Here is a 20,481-nt window from a genome sequence, read left to right on the forward strand (position 1 = left end):
AAACAATAAAGATATTTGTTACATAAACTGCCGTAAACTAAACATGCACGTCGGTGGCGAGGGAGACTAATGTCCTTATTTCTGAGCTGATGGATTGAGTGTTTCTTCCTTTCAGGACCTCAGTTTGAGTTCTGCCAGGCAGATGGCGTAAATAGTTCTCGCCCCAAACAAACAAAGACATCTGCTACGAATGCTTCATTTTGTTTGGAGAGGTTTGGATACATTTCGGAGAGGTCTTTTGGACTTTAGTACTTCTGCACATCTGAAGTTCGGTACACTTGTGAAGAAGATCCGGAGATAAAATCAAAACTTTAAAGATTCATATGGGCTGTCGGTCCACAATTTAAATCATTTACCATGCTGCTGTGATGTTTACATGAGACATTATTAACCATTGAGTAGAGGTATGTGGTGGAAATAGGCCCAAATATGCTACTGCAGGTCAGGAAGGGGTTTTAAACCAAACACTGGCTCTTTCACGTTTTTACGTTACCTGAAGGCCACCGTAGTTCTCTGACACACTTATGAAACTGCGATAACGTGAGTCGTAGAGTGCTAAACCGTGATACCGCCAGCCATCGTCAGACTTCTGTTGATCCTAAAGTATAGTGTTATGATGGTATAGATAGCCTCTGAGCGAGGCCAATGGCGTTACAACAGTTTAAATTAGCTCTCGTTACCGCAGTCTTGGAAAGGGGGGAGTGAGCGCAAGGGTACTCAGTTGGTTGCAATCTGCAACCACACCACTAGATGTCACCAAATCCTACACACTGTCCCTTTTAAAAAAATTTATTGTTTTGAATACTCGATTCTGATTGGTCAATCACAGCGTTCTGCTGTCTGTAATTTCTGTATAGCAGACCGTTGCTATGTATAACAGACCGTTGCTATGTATAACAGACCGTTGCTATGTATAGCAGACCGTTACTATGTATAACGGACCGTTGCTATGTATAACAGACCGTTGCTACGTATAACAGACTGTTGCTACGTATAGCAGACCATTGCTACGTATAGCAGACTGTTGCTATGTATAACAGACCGTTGCTTTGTATAACAGACCATTGCTATGGGCGCAGCTCTGATGTCAGACTCTGGCGGACCGTTTTTGTGTCAAAATATTGATTTCTTCAGTAGGTAGCCGTGTAATAAGCGGGATAATGTACAGCTAGCCGATCATTGTTGTGAAAGAATCCCCTTCAGGGTGATGAGAGCATCATCGCCCTGTCGGGGATTCTTTCAGAACAATGACCGGCTCGCCGTACATTATCCCTTACATATTTTTCCAACACGTCCTCAAACCGAAATGACAGAATAGGTTGTTTGCCAATGACTCCCAAAACAATATATAACACCATTCTATTTAACGTCGTGAAACAGATCAACTTGGTTATGTTCAGAAAAAAATCATGGTTTGGGTTCAAAATAAGTATGTGACGTAGTCCACGATACTAACATAATGAAGTTACATGCGTAACTACAAATAACTGTTGACTTTTGGTTTCACACAGGACACGAACAGCGGACTCCAGGTGAGTCCTGTGTTTGTGTGACTCATCCATCCACCCTGACCTCCTCCCTAAACAGATATATATATTTTTTCTCACCTGACTTCCTCCTTTGCTCCCGTCACAATTACTACAGCCACTAGAGGTCGCTGCTTTACAACAAACATAAATATGGGGCGTAATATGCACAGACAACCTGTACATGTATATGAACTTTTCCAAAACTTGTATGAATGCATCTGCAGTGTACCTATAAAAATAGGCACCACTTTAAATGAAGCAGGTTTTATGATGACAGTAAACATTCCTGTGCAGACAGCGGACAATGCATCACACACCGCAGCTCTGCTCGTATTCACCGTCTCCCACACAGTCACGGCTGTTGGCCTTCATGTTATTCAAAATACTTTTTAAACTCCTGCCTTTGACAGGAGGGGCCTGGAGAAGGGATGGAGGCCATTTCAGCCTGACTTCCACCACCGCTCCCCAGCTCATGACTCCATAAGTTGGCAGCAGCACACTGTGGACACACACACACAGAAACACACAGAGAAAGACACAGAGAAACAGAGAACGAGCTGCCTGCCAGCTCTGGTTTTTACCATCTAATCTGCTGTATAGTCATGTTTAATAATGAAACTCATTGCATTATTATTCATAACTATGTTATTCTCACTTTCATCACAGCAGCTGGGGGAATATGGAACAAATCATATCGTGTGTTTGCTCATTAAAGAAGATATCTTGCTCTTCATTAGGTATGATTTGGTTGAGTGTGAGGCAGACAGCAGACTCTGCTGCGTCTCCTGTTTCCAGTCATGTTACTGAGTGGCTTTTTACACAGTCAGCAGGACGGAGTGACACGATGATGATGATGGGGCCACTAAGGAGGACCAGCTACGATGCTTCCCTACGATGCCTCGCTACGATGCTTCCCTATGATGCTTCCCTACGATGCTCCGCTACGATGCTTTGCTACGATGCTTTGCTACGATGCTTTGCTACGATGCTTTGCTACTATGCTTCCCTACGATGCTTCGCTACGATGCTTCGCCGCTGTCTCCGGTCATCCGTGCTTCGTCTGCAGAGAACGATGACGACAGTATCTCATCGGTGTCCAGTATGGTTCACGGAAGACCGTTGCTGACATCTTCTCACCGGGACTTCTCCACGGACACAGACAGCCAGAAAACTGAATTGAGATCAGGTCGTTCATGAATACGTTCGACATCAGCCTCGTATCACGCTTGCAGAAACCCACAATGCCGAGTGGTTAACGTTGTGAAACGGTTGGTTAGGTTTCCGCAACAAAACTGCTTGGTTATGGTTAGAAAGAAGATCCTGGTACGTGTTAAAATAATAACATAACTAGCGTAGATAAATATCAACCGCCCCTTAGCGAACTTTCTTATTCAACGTTGATTTTTGGTTACGCAAACTGGGTGAACGTTCTGCGTTGACCCATCATCAATCGCACTTGCCCCTAGTGGACTTTCTGGCTTATTGTACTCGTTGTTATGTAACGTAACTAACGGTTGCGCCTTGTTCTACGTCACTTGCTCTGACCGAATGCAAAAACTTCCACATTCAGTTCATCCGTGGTTTACAAAAGAAGATACAATGCCATCATTTTTTTTTCCTGGTGATTGGGCTGTCCTATTATCATCTTATGATATTGTTATGGTGAACGTGTTCGAAAAGAAATTCCTATTTACACCTGCAGCAGACACACAGCAACATTAGCATTTGGTTGGAGTTGTGTTTGAGTCCACCTGATAAACATGATAAATGTAAGTCCTAGAAAAAAAACTGTAGAGCTGAGGGGAACTATAGGGTTGGTGATAATTCATCACATACTTTGATGGTTACAAATAGTTATGTGACGTATTGGTAAAATATTGTTCACAGATGGATTCAAAGAAATGCTTTCTGTTGCTCTGCAGTACTAATAAGTTAGTCAGGAGAAATGTTTCTGCTCCCTGCAGAAGAAGAAGTTCCTACCTGGGAGAACAGAGCAGCACAGAGCGTTATCATCTCGCCCGATGGCTCCTTGTAGATAGAGTCCGTCTCGAGGGCTACTTTGAGACTGACGTGATGCGCAGTGCAGCTAAAGATAACACACAATCGAGTCGGAGTCCATGGCAGCGCTCCAAAAGGCGTTCACCCAACACAAAACAGCACGCAGGCAGTCCAGGCCTGGCCCAAACACTCTTTTCCCCCCGTCTGGTAGACTTCTCTAAATGAATGCATCTAACTTCACCTCTGCTACTTCTTTGATTAAAAGCTATTAAAGACACCTGACACTGTGCCTCCATCCTCCCTGCTGTGCAGCAGGTGCTGTTGTCTGACACAACAAACTGGTGAAAAGGTGCAGAGTGTGTTCAGGAGTGAAGCTGCAGTGTTTCAGAGAGCAGTACTATAGAATGAAGCTGGTTTTAGTGTTTACAGCTCTGTTGACAGATACATTACTTATATGCAATATTTCCTTACATGCTGTGATACCTGACAGCAGCAGAAAGGCTTGTTTCCATTATGGAGAAACAAGGATGTGATTTGAATTCTGCTTCTTCAGTTAATACTCACAATTAGTGGGTTTAATGCTCTTTATTTAAGGACTATATGTCTTAGTCAAGTCAAGTCAAGTAAATTTTATTTGTAGAGCCCAAAATCACAAATTTGGCTCAGGGGGGCAAACAGATAGAGCCAGAGCAACACGACCTCCTCTCCACGCCAAAACGGTAGAGCCAGGGCAACACGACCTCCTCTCCACGCCAACCAGATAGAGCCTTAGCAACAGAACCTCCTCTCCACGCCTTATAGGTAGAACCAGAGCAACACGACCTCCTCTCCACGCCAACCAGATAGAGCCTTAGCAAAACGACCTCTTCTCCACGCCATATAGGTAGAACCAGAGCAACACGACCTCCTCTCCACGCCAGATCGATAGAGCCAGAGTAACACAACCTCCTCTTGACGTCAAACCGGTAGAGCCAGGGCAATACGACCTCCTCTCCACGCCAACCAGATAGAACCTTAGCAACACAACCTCCTCTCCATGCCATATAGGTATAACCAGAGCAACACAACCTCCTCTCCACGCCAGATCGTTAGAGACAGAGCAACACAACCTCTTCTCCAAGTCATGATAGCTAGAGCCCGAGCAACACAACCTCTTCTCCACGTCAAGATGGATAGAGCCCGAGCAACACGACGTCCTCTCCACCATAAACCTAGAGAGAGGACCATCTTTTTTCAGTAAAAAGGCTTTATTAGGTACACCAATACAACGCAACCCAGTACATTAGCTCTGCCGCATTTCACCTTTACAAAGCTTACGATCATTTATAATAATGAATTCATCATTTTAATGCCATTTAGGCTTTCTTTATAATTTCCCCCCAAAAAGTAAATTATTCAAAGTAAAAGAAAATCCCCAAAGTTTAGAGAAAATATACCAGCAGCAGGGTGACAGTTTATTTTTTGTGGAGTTTCTGTTGCACCATGCAGCAAAGTTTATGTTTAATGAGGAAGGAAATTAATTAGAAATGTTTGTTAGGCCTCGAGGATTCTCTCATTTTGATGGGAAACTCTGAATGTAAACTTCTTTAGAAGAAAACTCTGACCAGAGACAGTGTTTTGCAAAAAAATAAATACAAATCTGTCTGGAGCCACAAAACATTTGAGCATTGTGATGAAGGTAACACAGTTTATAGTCTAAGTATATAGTATATGCTGTAAGTCTAATGCAGTGAGGGCCAAAGAGCAAATGTACTACGGAGTATTAGTGTTATGATCAGTGTAGTTTGGATTGATTGATTGGATGAGCTGCAGCTGCGCAGGTTGATCAGGTGCGTTGATTACATCAGTGCAAGAGAGAGAGAGAGAGAGAGAGAGAGAGAGACTGCCAGCAAGAAAACTCACACACCCACACAAGACAGACAGGGAACTGGGCACAAAGGGAAAAAGGGGAAAGAGACACACTAGGAAGGCTGAGGTCATGAGTGGAATCATGACAATTAGGGTCACACTGAGGGAAAAAAACATCTGAGATTTACAGAATAAAGTCATAACATTACGAGAATAAAGTCATAACAACTACACATAGATTTTTGTAAGGGCTCACAAGCCAAAAACAAGCCAATGCAATGCATTTTTTATGAAGTTATTGTATGTTTTTCTCTAAAATCTTCATCTTAAAAGTATCTATAGTTGTCAGATAAATGTAGTAGTCCAGTAAAAACTACAGAATTCCCCTCTGATATGTAGTGAAATAGATCAAATAGAAATATAAAGTACTGTGGCAATCACAAGTACCTTAAAATTGACACTAAATGTACTTTCAACCACTGGAATGCTGTGTAAAACAGATCTGCATGCGTAACAGACCATTCAACCACAATGAGGTGCAATACTTTTATTATAGAATATAATATTGGCTTTTTATGGCCCTGGTGTTACAGTATAGAATTTGTAGCTGCTGTCATTTCTACTATATAGAGAACTAACCCAGCAGTAATAGTGGAATATCACCTAATAGAAGGTCGGCCTGCAGTCACCTTAATGAAGTTTCTTTTACCTCCGACAAGCTGTTTCTGCTTCCAAGATACCGCTGCAGCTCAGAGAGACACCGGCGGGCCAATCAGAGAGCCGCTTCATCTGCTCCACTTGTGTTTGAGTCCGGTCCTCCCTCGACTTCAGAGATGAAAATGCAGAAAAACAAGGGAGCGATAATGAGCGTGCATTCATTTTCCACCCCCACAGATTTTCCATGCATATCCACACATCCATTGTTATTGGACTCTGCGTGACCCCTGGCTGTTTGAAATTCATCACCGTGCTGCCGGGCTATTTAGCATCATCGCCACACATATTTCACTTCAATAACTCCCCCCCTACCCCCCTCTTGTTTAATGATTAAAACAAATACCATTTTATCCCTCGCCACTAAATGGACTGTTTTAGTGCGTTTTCCTCTCTCCCTCGATGCATCTGTTGGCAAACGATAATATGGGCCATCTTCTATTTATAGCTTGGCAGCCTAATAACTTGTGTCTGACATTTCTTTCATAAGTATGATTGTCATTTTACTGCCCAAAAACAGAGCATAGGACCTCACCGAGGATCATTAAGAGAGCTTGTTCATTGTAAGCTTCGCTACCGACACAAAAGCTGAGGGACAAGGCCATCAGGCCAAGTCTGACACCGTCCTCCTCCAAAGAAAAACACCCCACATAGGTTGTCTTTGTAAGCAACTAATTACAACCCATATTTATGCGACATCTAGTGGCTGTAGTAATTATGATGGGAGCAAAGCAGGAAGTCAGGTGAATGTAGTATGAAGAAAGTCTGCGAAGGGAGGAGGTCGGTGTGGATGGACGGGTCCAACAAACACAGGACTTTCACCCAGGAGACCACTGTTCATCTCCCGTATGAGGACAAATGGGCTTTTCGGTCCAATGGGACTACAACTATTTCAGTAAAATTAAGTTTGCCAAGATCGCAGGAAGAAACTCTCAAATAATTATACACAAGAAACAAAAAAGCAGGACATTATAATGTAATGGCATTATGTTACAAACACCCTAAAACAAAAGTACTGCAGTACTTCAAAGATGCAACTGAAACACTTGTACTACTGTTCCACCTGGGAACCTTTATATGGCATAAAAAACCCCATCTGACTTCAGATCCAGGATCAAATCTGACCTGCTTTCCTCACACTTTGGGGGTCTAGGCACATCTGGGACTCATACTTATGTTGACAAGACATGAAAAAGTGCATTTTGCATAATGTCACCAGAGTGGCCATGTTATAAAGGATTCAATGCACTCCTTTTTATATCCCCAAATGCATCATTTCTTACATAATAGCTCTGCAATTAACTCACAGAGGCTAACATGAACTAATTATAGGGTTCTAAGTGAGCTATAGAGTCCAGTTCTGAGCGACAAAGAACAACTTAAATGAGAGATACAGGATGATGTGAGCGTATTTCTAAGTCAGTTTTTCTTAGCAATAACTGGTCACTACTAATGCACGTTTTCGTCACATTTGTTTTTCCTTTTTAAATCAATTAATTAGGGCCCGAGCACGACAACGTCTCGCCAGTGAAGGCCCTATTGAAACTGTAGGAATTCTTCTTTTTCTTTTTCTTAAAATGAATCGCCTTTTTGACGGCTTTAACATGCTCAAAAAGTTGTTAAACTTGGCACACTTATCAGACGCGGTGAAAAAAATTATATTTTAAGGGTCTTGGGCTTGGGTGTTGCAAAATGGCTCGCTAGCGCCCCCTAGAAAATTGGAAAAATTGAGCCCCTCACTCCAGTTTCACCTACATGTATGAAATTTGGCGGACAGATGTAACTTGTGGAGACGCACAAAGAAGCCTATTGGAGGTATGCCCAAAACTCAACAGGAAGTCAGCCATTTTTTGCATTTTATAGGCCGCGTACTTTAACAAACTCCTCCTACAGATTTAATCAGATCAACTTGAAATTTCATCAAAATCATTTCAACGTTCATTGCTGTTCGCAGCTTTAATTCAAGGTATCTTACGAGTTTTGTCTCTTACTGTTTGCCTAAGACTGATATTACATTAAAGTGCTTTTCAGTGCTGTGAAGGTAATATACAAATGCACTCTGTAAAAGGATACTGTCACATATCCAGGAATTTATAACATTTATTAGATTTTAAATCCTGCAGCTACCACGTCACCAGATGCCGTAGCGTCTCAGACCAGATGTGAGATGTGGCGTGTACCACTCAGGTCCTCAGGTCATCCAACAGTCTGGCAGTGAATAGATCATTCTGGCATATGGAAACATGTAAGCATTATCTCTAGATTAATTGGCCCAATGATCACTGGCCGCCTTTAAAACGATGGGCTGCCTGATAGGAGGGTCATTGAGGTTTTTACGCAGACGAAATGAGGAGCTCATCATATGGAACGGCTTAGAAAAGAGGAAATGAGTGGAACGAGCGCCGTTACACAAGAGCTCCATAACAGCAAAATGGAAATCCTTGTAAAGTCAGCGAGGAAGAACCGAGTACAATGTGTGTTTACGCCGCACAACCTTTTCAGGCGTTTGTATCGGGAGTCTTTGAAAAACGGAAGACAACACGGAGAAAGTAACAGAACAACGCGTTTCCTCCCTTTTCAGAATGCATAACTGATTATGACAGGGTGTGATATTATTGTAGCACCAGTCATTTGCATCTCACTGTGGTGAAATGAACTCATTTCATGGTCCGCTGGGTGGTTCGGGTATAGAGGGGGGGGCACAAATAAGTGAGAATTGCCACTTGCCCGGTGTTTGGATGGCCGGGGCACAGACAACCAGGGAGTTGGAGAAATGTGATAATTAAAGCCTAAGTAATGCGGCCATAGCGCCCATTAGTGCTGAGAGATTTGCATATTGCTTTCCTTCACATGCCGTAAAAAGAGATGGATCATTTCCCGAGCCCGTTAGCCCAGAGGAGGCTCTCCTGTCATTGATGTCAGTCTCAACCTTCCTGGACCGCAGCTCAGATCTCCTGCCAAGACTCCTGCGAATTCAATAAGTCAAGGTCATTTTTGAGCAGCTACTTTTAGCATTCATCATCAATAAATTATTGCCATATTCATTTTGAGACATTAGTATAATTACAGAAGACAAATGAGGCCATCGCTGAGGAGGCTGGCAGGATTTCTGTGCAGGCGTTTAATGCTGGGTGACACCCAGGTGGCGAGAGAGGAAGCAGCTTTTACTTTAAAAGTAATAAACCCTAAATGGACTACTGATACTCCGTGATTAAACCCACGTGGTCACTACCCAGCCCGTTCTCAGGGCATCAAATAGCGACGCTTTGTCACGGCTGTCGGCGTTAGATACCGACGCACCAAGCTTTCCATTGTTTGGGCTTCCATTAAGCCCAAACATGTTTTTTTCCTAAACCTAACTATAGTGGTTTAATTGTCTGAATCTACGTGTTTCTGTTTACTTCACAACATTACGCGTGTTTCATTACGCCGAGGGGTCTGACAGAGCGTCAGTATACGACGAGTTGGGATGAGAACATGTTGCACTACCTCGACTAAGGCTGTACATCACACCGGCAATACGTCATCCAGAGTAGGCTTTCATGACCACGCCCCCTTTTGGGGGAAACCAATCCCGTGTCCCTCGTAGACGGTAACAGAGTAAACAGAAGAAGTTGTCTCCAAACTTCTACTTTAAACAAACCGCTGATAGGAATAACGCTATGCTGAAGAGTTACTGTGTAGTTGGTTGCACCAACAATAAATCCAAAGACGCTGATCTCCGATTTGTTCGTCCTAAAAAAGATCCAATAGAGGGGCTTTATGGCTCCAAGCTATTGACCCCGACCAACATAGCGGCATCTCTGAGGTTGCGCTCCCTTTTGGTGGAAAGAAACTCGCTGACAGCGATCAACCTTCATTTATTAAGGTATCGCCATCGCCAATGCTCAGGTTCAGGCACAATATAATTATTAGACGTGTGTATGAAACAAACATTTGTTTAATGCATACAAACTTGTCAGAATTACAATCCAAACACACGTGAATTGAAGTCGATGGGATCTTCGGTTTTCTAGCCCCCAAAAAAGGGCGTGGCCTTGACTTTTTAGCAAAGTACCCGTATGTGCCGGTCGGATGTATGCCAAACAGTACATCATTAACTTTAACTGCATCGTGTTAGATAAATATGGAGACAAAATGGAGATAAAAATAACTACTCCTTTATCAAGCCTAGATTTGATTTGCTCCATTAGGAGTATTTCGGTGGAATGACTGGCTCTCAAACCAAACTACATTTTAGCTTCTCTACTCCAGCTGGCCTGGCTCAGTCCCCATCAGAGATAGATATATCTCAGACAGCAGCTCCACTCAAACTGGGTCTGCCTGCACTGTGCTGTTGCTGCTGTTGTGGTTTTCAAAGGCAGAAGCACTCAGCACTTCGCCTCAAGCGGCGGCATGTGCTTCCCTTCAAGGCACATCTCCGTCAGCTGCACCAGTCAGCTTTTGTTTGCCTAGCTCCCCCCTCCCCACCCCCGTTGTCACAATCACTGGTCTTAACCTCGCTCACTCACTTGTGCATGTGCCCGGCCTGAAATAGAGCCGCCGTCTCCGTCCGGCGGTAGCTACTGGGCAAGACGAGGACAACAAGAGAGAGCTGGAGAGTACGGAGGGTCCCCGTGGGCGACAAGGTGGTACAGTGGGTGCCGCAGACGGGCGGGAATGGAACAGACAAGTCACCATGTACAGCAGTCACTTTCAATCAGCCAGTCCCAAACTCGCTGGTTGGGTCCTAAAATGGGTCAGCAGTCTATTTTTGGAAAACCATAAGAAAGTATGTTTCCATGAGTCCCTAGGCAACAGGGATATAATTCATTCCTTGAATCTTTAAGCCCAAGGCCAAACTGAAAAGCTGAATGTCTAATAAGTATCTCACTTAGGCCTGAGGCTGAAAAGGTTTAAACAGGCCTTATCGCAGTGATGCTTAGTGGCCTAAAATCCCTATTGAATATAATCTTCCTACAAAAGGAAGATAGATGTCAGTGGACTTCCACAGCCACTATACTTTTCTACACTGTCTGTGGGTTAACCTCCTACACATATAGGTGTCCTGACGCCTTCCATCATCTATTACAGACACAACTTTTCAAAGTGCTGGCTCATCAGAGAGCCACAAAACACAGTGAGAGGCCAATAACTCTGACGCTATTCTGGTTGCAAGGCACCTTTATCCAAATGGATGCTCCGCTGGGAGCCGTGCGAAAGTTGCCCCTGCAGTGATTGCAGTCCTCGAAAAACTCTTCTAAGACGTGCAGTTCTGATCAGCACTAATTAGTTTGTGCCCACGTATATCTAAAATATGTCTGAAAGTGAAGCAGAGGTCACTCAGGCTCCTGCGCCGTCTCATGTTCCTTTTGATTATTATTCATTGCTCGGCTTCCTCTCTCCCTCATTGCTCTCTGTTGCGCTGTTTTTTTTTTTTGCTCGTTCTTTCTCCTACAAAGCCGGATAAGATATGAAAGAAACATTTTTTTTTCTTCCTTTTTTTATCTTCAAAACAATCCATTTCAGTGGAGACAGGATGGAATAATTAACACCGGAAAATCAAGGTACTGTTTCTTAAACTCAATGTACAACCTGCAAAATGATCTGCACATTACCAAGTAGTTCTTTATTTAACTCACCTGCAGAAAGGCATATATATATGTATATATATGTTTTCCGTCAAAGGACGGCAATGTCGGTAGTTGACTTGGTCAATCCACCACTTTTGTCCAGACTATAAATCTTAAAGGTCCCATTTTGTAAAAAGTGAGATTTTCTTGTCTTGTATATTATAAAGCAGGTTTAAGTGCTATATAAATACTGTGAAAGTATCGAAACGCTCAATCCATGGAGAAATACACACAGCCCGTATTTAGAAACTGTGCCTTTGAAAACAAGCTGTCAGGATGTCTGTCATTTTGACAAAATGAAAAATAATTTCCCTAAATATGCTAAAACGAGTATTGTAGAAATTTTGTACAAATGTACAATATATATATATATAGACCATTTCACAGTTTTAAACATTCTAAATGTGTCCCAGTTTATTTCCTGTTGCGGTGTATGTGAATGACATCAGCTGACAGGAAGTAAACATGGACCCAAGCTGTTGCCTAGCAACGCAATTCCATTGCAGTTCAGTTGAAATGCGCTTAAATGGAGCGTTTCAGACACAGGGTAAATACAAGCATATTCAGGCAGACAGTACGAGGAAAATAAAGTTTTTTTTTTAAACATTACAGCATGTAAACATGTTCTAGTAGAAACACAAAATACAAGTATGAACCTGAAAATTAGCATGATATGGGACCTTTAACAAATTTTGGATGGATTGCTGTTTTATTTTGTATAAACAGTCAAGCTGAGGTTGTGCCAGAAATCCCTTTTGTGCTTAAACATTCACGGTCCCTTAGAGGAACACTCCTCAGACATTTCAATTAATATAAAATGAAAGATCCCCTTGAAATGCTCAGAGGACAGATGTAACAGTGACAGATTTTAACTGGAGTCAAAGGCCATTTTCTTTCTTCACAGTTGAGGGACTTTTATACACAAATCAATAAACTAAAGTCAACATTTAGGCAGAGTTCTTAATGTCTGATTTATTGATTAATGAGAGAGCATTTAGCTTTATGGCCCCAGCTAGCTTCCAGTGTCTGAGAAATAATGCCGTGTTTAGAATAAACCCAATAAATAAAGGTGACAGCTGCCATCTTTAGCCAGCCTGTTGGCTGCATAACACAGAAACCCATTTACAGCTATCTAGCCCTGCACTCTTGTCTGCTATTCAATATGTTCAGGAGATATCGGCAGGCCAATCAGAATGCATTTGGTGTATAACGGAACAGAGCATTCCATCGAGCACAGAAGCAAAGCAGATTAAATTGTTATTGGACATCATCTGCGAGACCAACAGTGGAGCAGAAGCAGCGAAAAAAATTATTTGGTAGGTGGCAGAAACAACTCTGCAGGAATAAATCTGCTCATCATGTTGTTAAAAAAAATATCCCAATTTGTCTGTATGGCTTTGGTCATTTCATTCCAAACTAGAGAAGGCAATCTCTGAAGAAATTATAGTCTGAATGCTGAACTACACTCAATTGTTGGTTTAAATGCGAGGAAGTAGTCGGAGTAGGAAAAGTGGGAATGGATTTAATTTATATGAATTTCATTAAAAAGTTGAATTATACCAATAATGTATAAAATATGTGGAACATTATAGGGTTTGAATGACATGTCTATCTTAAAGTGTGAATAAGCAGAGAAGACTTAAGGCTTAATAAAAGCCTGGAAATATCCAATGGTGCCTTCAAATTGGGATGTATTTACCGTGTTTACGAGATGGGAAGTCGCGATATGTGTGGCGTTCAAGTGGTTAAGTCGTGAAGAACATGGCTGCTAAGCAACGGTATTAACGTTACTGTCGGCGTCTAGAAGCCACGGAGGCTGACAATTTAGCAAGCTAGCGAATGGGTGACATAATGCAGGAAATGCAAAAGGCATAATGACAGAGGAGAAAGATGAGGCTGTTGGGAATATCAACATTTTCCTCAGACATAATATAAAATTAAGAAGTAAAACAATAAACAAGTAAAATTACAATATATTCATTTATTATGCACCGAAAAATGAACTTCCATTGACTCCGTCATTTCCTGAAAACGTGGACTCTTTGTGATGGTACAGTAACTGCTAAGTGACTCCTCGGCCAGTTCGGGTGCTTTCACATCAGGGACCAGGGCTCGTAAAATTATGAGAATAAAGTCATAACTTTACGAGGAAAAAAGTCGTAATATTACGGGAATAAAGTCGTAACTTTACGAGAAAAAAAGTCGTAATATTACGGGAATAAAGCCATAACTTTACAAGAAAAAAAGTCGTAATATTACAGGAATAAAGTCATAACTTTACGAGAAAAAAAGTCGTAATATTACAGCAATAAAGCCATAACTTTACGAGAAAAAGTCATACGGGTATACTGGATAAATAAAGTGATTTATCAACCAAAAACTATGTAAAAAGTCAAAAGGAATGTATGTGAGGAATCTGTGGAGTCAGTAGTGTAGGGAGTGGATGTGTGAAAATGTCCTGCGTGGATGTTGTGCTGTAAAAACAAAGACAAAGAACCAAAACCATGTAACAAAGGTAAAATGTGCAAGAAGGTCTGCCAGCCTCAGACTACTGCATGCTCTGGCTTATATGCAGGTAGCACACCGGGCCCAGGTGTGTCTAATGCTGCTGATTAACCTTCATCAGGTCTGCAGCCCTGATGAGAGAAAGCAAACACAGTACAAGATCCAAACACAGAGGGGCCGTCACAATATGACGACTTTTTTTCTCGTAAAGCTATGATTTTATTCAAGTACTTCTTTAAATTTTCATTTGGTTTGTTAATTAAAGTTGATTAAGTAATTGGTTGAACTCTACAGTGTAATAACTAGAGAGAACAGGTTCTGGTGAGGTGTGCATTACACTACAGCTCCTACCTCTCTCTATAACTAGTTGCCTATAATGTCCACTTTTCTGTGCTCCAGTCTGGGCTTTGATCTTTCTAAATATTGATTGAGGCCAGATGATAAAAATATAAAAAATTGTCGGCCGTAGACTGTAGACTGTGTGGATGAAGGACTTTATGAAATATGTTGACAGCAGCCTCTGTCTCATAATTCAAGGCCGAGCAGGTGTGCAGCCATTATGAATTCCTCATTATGACAAATAGAAGAACACTTGAAATAGGAGCACCGGTGCACAATTATACATTACTGGGAGAAAGAAAAAATAGCTTCCCGATGGGTTTATGTAACCGACATGCAGCTGATAGAGATGTGTGTGTGTGTGTGTGTAAAAACAAGACAGAATGGTGTTTCCTCAGCATTGCTTTTATATGAAGATATATCAACCATGATATTTTGTGTTTGTCTGCTGTTCCATTTTCCCTTCTTTTCTCTCCCTCTGCTAGTTTTTAACATCCTCCCCCCTTCTCATTTCTCCCCTTTTCTTTCCTTTCCACCCTTATTTCTTCTGATCCCCTCTTCTTCTCTCCCTTCCTGGTTTCATCCCCCTTTCTTCTGGGGCGAAACATACCAAGGCTTTGTCACAAGGCACCTTTAGCGACTTTCAATTGAGTATAATGAAAACCCATCCGCAACAATATTAAACGCTCAGAGAAAGTGTGGTGACATCGTTTAAAAGAGCGAAAAGACACACATGGGGGAGGTGGATGGCTCCAACAAACATAGGGCTTTCATCCAGGAGACCGCTGTTTGTATCCCGTGTCAACATATTGGTTTGTATGATATCTGACTGTAAAGTTATTCCTCCTTTATCATTCCTATAAATGTCCAGCAACACATATCAATCTCAGCTCGCTACATGCATAGTCTTTTCAAAATAAATGTCCATCTTCACAGGAAATAACTTCCTTGGGTTTAGGCAACAAAACTATTTAGATAGGTTCAGGAAAACATCGACTTGGTTAGGATTAAGCAACAAAACGACTTATAGGTTTCGGAAAAGATTGCGGTTTGGCTTAAAATAACTCTGGAAGTGGCGTGACTTAAAGCTGCAGTTAGTAGAAATGGAGCAAATATGCTTACAAAAAATAAGACACTATATCCTAGTGTATCCTAGTAGTGCATGAGACAGGTAATCTGAAAACAAATCATGTGCCTCTGTGTCTTCCGGTGCGCTTAATGGCATCTGCAAGATTTCACAGACCGGAAGAAAACAAGCAGTAAGAGCCGATCTGGAGTCTGCCGTCTCTGAGCAGCTATCAATAACTCGCAAACTCCGACGAAACGATCAAACTAGGCAGCGCTGATCAAATATGAATCAATATTCTGTTACGTTAATGTCTATTTCTCTCCTCAGATGTTCTCAGAATCATCTCGTAGTGTGCTGTTTAGCTGTAAAATGAGAACGTTTGTTGAGGAAACACCAAGCACCGCCCATCGGCCCGGAGCACATTTTTCTCAAACATAAAGTTTTTGATGCCGAAAATAAAGTTGACGCCGAGGAGCGTGACAAAGCGGCGGCGTGTGACGAGTCGGTATGAGAACGTGTTGGAAGTGTCACACGGTGAACAGAGCCGCTGTAGACAGCTGCATAGAATAAAATGAGGGGTTTGTATTAATTCAATCAAACATTACAGCAGACATTCTTATTTTCTTTTCCTGTCTTGTTTTATATCCTCTCTTTCTCATTTCTGTTCTCTGCTTTCCCTCTTTTCCCCTCTCCCCTCCATGCCTGTTACTCCCCTCTTACCCACTTTTCTCTTATTTCCTTCACTTTCTCTCCTCCCTTCCCTGCTCACCATAATAGAGTAAGTGGCCCATATAAACCTGCCTGCAGCTCCCTGGGGTGCTGCTGGTGCATTAGGCTTTGGGTGATGGTTTCTGCCTTTTCTCTCTTTTTTTTTCAGCCTCTATTCCAGCGGACAACTCCCTACACTCCCCACGGATGCTCATTTTATAGTATTTGGGAGGCAGAGTCCAGAAAAACAGACCCTTTTAGCCTCTCAATATCTGCTTGCTCCTCAGAGGGGATACAAAAAAATACTATTTTTAAATTATTTGTTTTTCAGGATGATCTGATCAGAACCTGCAATAGCAGAATCTTTGAAGAGCCGGCTGATGAAGGTTTTGTGTGTTCAGAGGTGGAGGTGGAGGTGGAGGGGTGGGGGGGGAGACATCAGGAGCTCGGTAACTTCCCGGCTGCTTCGTCAGCAAATTTGTTCAAGCGGATGGCCACAAGAGTTATGTGTCCGCAGGCCGAAGAGGACTGCACACACACACACACACACACACACACATCATTTACTCCCTCAGAAAGATGAACGCTGTCTCCGTCACCTCCCATGCATATGTTTGATCTCCGGCTGTGTCAGACAGGGCGGTCTTTAGGCACAGGGAGCTACAGGAGGTAGTAGTCTCACAGGGCGCCACCAGCTTTGAACTTTAAGGAAACTGTCCAACAGGCTGTTGACTCTGCAGGTTTCAATACGACATCATCACGAGACGATGTGGGCGTATAGATAACACATCAAAAATGAGGAAATCAGCATGTTGTTTTTTGTGCCTTAAACTGCACAAATCACAAAAGTTGAATATCACAAGAATGAAACATCCCTGTTATAGCTAACAGTGCTTAACTACCGACAGTATTAGCGTCTAGTGGATAGTGTTGCATAGAAACGGCTGAGGAAGAAGCGGCTCGTTTGATATAAGACAACTCCGTTATGTTTAGAGCTGTTTAATGAATACTGACAACGTGCGTCAGGCTCTGTGATCACTGGAACACTTAATCTGGGATCATGTGTTTGTGAGCTGATAGAGGTGTCTCTGATGAATAATACTTATTGATACAGTTTGTCATGAGGGACGCTTTGCCTGTAGATACTGCAGTTTTTTTTTTTTTTTGCAGTTGTGTGTTGGGGAGGCGGCATGGAGGAGGTGGCTGAGGGGAGGATGAGGTCTAAGATGAAGAACGTACTGGAGAACCTCATCCTCTCTATGAGGAGATGAAGGGGTTAAGAAGCTCCTTCAGCAACAGTCTCATCCTTCCGAGGCGTTCGAAGGGAGCGCTTCAAACCAGCAGTCATCCGGCTGTACAATACCGACTGCCGTGATGACCTCAGTCTCAGCCAACACTTGAGTCTGTCTTTGTTTGTCTTTGTAATGACGGCTCGCTATTACTGGATGTTAATTATAGTAGATATAATTATAACTATAATTACAATGCAGAAATGGTTTATTGAATGCACGTATTTATACAGATTGGTAACAGGGTTAAAGAAACACACAGATGGTATTTTAACAGATGTATTTATTGATTGATGAATTAATTGTCGATGTAAATTACCTCAAATACCACATTACTTTAAAGGTCCCATAGTGTAAAAAGTGAAATTTCATGTCTTTTATATTATAAAGCAGGTTTAAGTGATATATAAACTAGAAACTGGGCATTTGAAACAAGCCGTTCAGATTTCTGTCCATTTGTGATGTCACAAATATACAATATTTAGACCATTACATGTTTTTAAACATTCTAAATGTGTTCCAGTTTATTTCCTGTTGCAGTGTATGTGAATAACATCAGCTGACAGGAAGTAAACATGGACCCAAGCTGTTGCCTAGCAATGCGATTCCGTTGCAATTCAATTGAAACTCGCTAAAACGGAGCGTTTCAGACAGAGGGTGAATACAGGTATATTCAGGCAGACAGTACGAAGAAAATAAAGTTTTTTTAGAGCATTACAGCATGTAAACATGTTCTAGTAGAAACACAAAATACAAGTATGACCCTGAAAATGAGCACAATAAGGGACCTTTAAAATATTATCATATTATTCTGTTGTGTTGTATTTACACCTTGTGGCATACCCAACATTATATCGTATCGTATAATAATAAAGTATGTTCTTCTGTTGCTACTCAACAGTGCTTTCATTGTATTTTTTCTCAGTAAAGTATAATATTTTATGATACGGCCTGGCAGTCCTGTCCAGAGTTTCTCCAGGTATTGGGAGAGAGATACCGTATGTCTGCCAGTCACTGCTGCAGTCTACAGCTGAACAGATTCTGCACAATATTCATGAAAAACACCCACATCGGGATCACCACACCCAGCCCGGTGTTACTGTCCTTTACTACCACAGAGATACTAGAGTTAAACCACGGCAGTAATCCACTCTGCCAAACGGCGACGACATCAACATCACTTCAGCACCACGGACAGCGCCCGCCACAGATCTGACTATTAATTAACAACCAGAAATTAAAAAATACCGTCCTCAATGTCAACTATTTCACTACTTCAGCTGTATTACCATCTTTTAACTGAGATTAGCAGAAGAGTTTACAGAAACAAATCTACTACACACTTTATCTGTAACTGTCACTCTCGCATTTGATTATTCAGTTAACTCCAAAACAACAAACTAACAATCATATCATGTCCAGTTTTAGATCATCCATCCTTCAGGGAATAGGGTTGTTATTCCCCGTCTCAGGGTGACCGAGACACAACATGAATTAAACACCCATTTTCCAAGCGGACACAGAGACAGATCACTGAATGTGAAACGTTTTTTAGTTTTATTCACAGATTGGGATTAACATTCAGGGTGTGACGAGGCCAACAAAACAAAACCAAAACAAATCGAAGCTCAACCAATCTAACCTGACAACATACAATAACTAACCTCCTTAACTCAGTAAACAGGAGATCAATCACCTGCCCGATGGTTCTCCTCGTCCTGGCACACATCTATATGCATACATACAGACAACTCGCACACATGCACATTCACAGAAAGACACAATATATAATAGGATTAAAAGAAAAGAATAAAAGGCGATGACAGCTCAGATTGGAAATGAGTGAAGAATCGAGTCTGAAGAAAATGGAAAAACAGGTTGTGTGAGAACAAAAGGATGGAAAGAAGGAGAAAGAAAGAGGGTAGATAAATAGATTTTCTCACTGTGATTAATTATGCTGATGGCAATTTTCTGACATGAAACCTTGGAGTTTTGGGGGAACCAACAAGCGAGCTCACCCCCCTCCCTTTCCCGCTCCCTCTGTCTCTCTTCACATGCAGAGACTCATCTCTCTCTCCTTCTTCTCCTCCTCTCTGCTTCATTTACTCCCCGCGGTTCACCTGAGATTGATGATCCTCTCCTCTGATTGTGGTAATTACCCCTGTCCTGCTGCTGCAATGCATTATGCACAACAGACTCACAAAGCGTAGAAAACGGGGCAAGGCCAGATTGCTATTCATTGGCCCCTTGATGCATGCTGGGAGGACGCTTACCCGGAGCCTCGTCAAGGACCGGAGACGACGGCTGACTCCTACTCGGGAGTATTTAGCACCGCCGGCTGACGATTGATGTGTCAAGACGGAGACGAGGATGACATCGTGTGACGCCTCGTCGTTCGAGACTTGGTGCAGATGAAGTCCCTCCCTGCTTCAATATTTCGAAAGCGAGACCTTCCTCGTTGTCATGTGTCGAGCTGAAGACGACTGCGATATACAAAGGTGTCAGGTTGAACGTTGTGTTGTTACACAGATCTGTCATGCCGGAGTGAATGTGGTAACTTTGACACCTGTGATGTCACGCTGTAGTGTGAGGGTATGTTGCAACCTGGCACAGACGATGCTAAAGGTTTGTCGAAGGCTGCAGCTCGGGGCTCCGTGTGTGCAGGCCACAATTTTGAAATCAACCAAACTTGCTTGTTGCTGCAAGTTGTGAACACAACACTGACATATCACATTTTAAACTGATATGATGACCTGCTTATTTCCACATCCAGCAACGCGCTCTTTCATCTGGAGTCGTGTTTTTGTGTCACCTTATGAATGTAGGTCTAGTGTTCTCTCTCTTTTAGCTCTGTGTTTGGTCTCCACCAA

The 20,481-nt window shown here is 42.3% G+C and overlaps 1 long non-coding RNA gene across 1 annotated transcript; it reads left to right on the forward strand.

The window, feature by feature from the left end:
- Positions 1–470: 470 nt before the first annotated feature.
- LOC119483872 lies at positions 471–16,036 on the forward strand. Its single transcript, XR_005205831.1, has 3 exons — positions 471–603; positions 7,441–7,446; positions 16,002–16,036. It is a non-coding gene; the product is annotated as an uncharacterized LOC119483872 (long non-coding RNA).
- Positions 16,037–20,481: the final 4,445 nt, after the last annotated feature.

Source organism: Sebastes umbrosus, chromosome 24 (assembly GCF_015220745.1).
Source record: "Sebastes umbrosus isolate fSebUmb1 chromosome 24, fSebUmb1.pri, whole genome shotgun sequence".
NCBI classification, from domain to species: Eukaryota; Metazoa; Chordata; class Actinopteri; order Perciformes; family Sebastidae; genus Sebastes; species Sebastes umbrosus.